Source organism: Triticum dicoccoides, chromosome 6B (genome assembly GCF_002162155.2).
Source record: "Triticum dicoccoides isolate Atlit2015 ecotype Zavitan chromosome 6B, WEW_v2.0, whole genome shotgun sequence".
Lineage (NCBI taxonomy): Eukaryota > Viridiplantae > Streptophyta > Magnoliopsida > Poales > Poaceae > Triticum > Triticum dicoccoides.
This window is the reverse complement of record NC_041391.1, coordinates 665,392,817-665,394,211: the sequence shown is the minus strand read 5'-3', so window position 1 is coordinate 665,394,211 and position 1,395 is coordinate 665,392,817.

Sequence of the window (1,395 nt, the reverse complement as noted above, 5' to 3'; positions counted from 1 at the left end):
ACGGGGTCCTGTTCATCTAGAGGCAACGCCACCGCTCACTGTTCATCCAAATCCCCCCGCAACGCTCACTGTTCATCCAATCGATCGGCTTCAGTTAGCAGCAGTAGCGAAGGAATCGCTCCATCGGGTTCAGTTAACAACCATCGATCGAACGCTCGGGTTCAGTAACACGTAGCCTGCAGTGCAATCGCTCGGGTTCAGTTAGAGCCCAACGCCTCGCTCGGGTTCAGTTAGAGCCAACGCCTCGCACACACGCGCGTACGTGTACGAGAGAAATGCGCATCGCTCGGCCCCCGACCTCCCACCATAACCGTCAACTCCCCGAAATTATCCTCCCCCTCGCTTCTACCACGGTTTTTTCCGTCATGGACGGCCTAAAGAATGTCATGCAGCTGCGTCTCCGACCCGCCCAGGACGAAAAGCCCATTTTCTGTCATGATCTTTTGTCATAGAAGTAGGAACCCACCACATCTATGATGATACCGGGTTTTGTCACAATTATCATCATAGAAGTGTCATATGTATGACAGAAAAAAATTTCATTCGGCCCAAAATGTCACGGATGTGTCTTTTCTTTGTAGTGCCAGCAGGGCTTCGCCAAGCACTACGGAGGTGGAGGAGGTGTTGGAGGAGGGAGAGGGCTGCGCCATGGGAAGGGTGTGGCTGCCCTCTCTCTCCCTCACTATATATATGGGGAAGGGGGTGGAGGAGGCGCCCTAGGGTTCCCTAGGGGATGGGTGGCGGCCACAGGGGAAACCCTAGATGGGTTTGGGCGCCCCCACCCCTAGGAAACTTACCCCCCAAGCCGGGAGGGGCGGCTGCCCTAGGGGAGGCGCCCCCACCTCTCTAGGTTACATGAGATGGGGTGGGAGGGGCGCTCAGCCTCTTAATGGGTTGATGTGCCCCATCCCCTTGGCCCATAAGGCCCCCCCAACGCTTGTCGGGGCCTTCGAAACACCTTTTGGTCATGCTAGTCGTCACCCGGTACTCGCAGAACAATTCCGGACTCCAATACCCTTCGTCCAATATATCGATCTTCACCTCCGGACCATTCCGGAGTTCCTCGTCACGTCTGGGATCTCATCCGGGACTACAAACAACCTTCGGTAACCACATACTATTTCCCATAACAACTCTAGCGTCACCGAACCTTAAGTGTGTAGACCCTACGGGTTCGGGAACCATGCAGACATGACCAAGACAGTTCTCCGGCCAATAACCAACAACGAGATCTGGATACCCATGTTGACTCCCACATGTTCCACGATGATCTCATCGGATGAATCATGATGTCGGGGATTCAATCAATCCCGTATACAATTCCCTTTGTCAATCGGTATGTTAGTTGCCCAAGATTCAATCGTCGGTATCCCAATACCTCGTTCAATCTCGTTA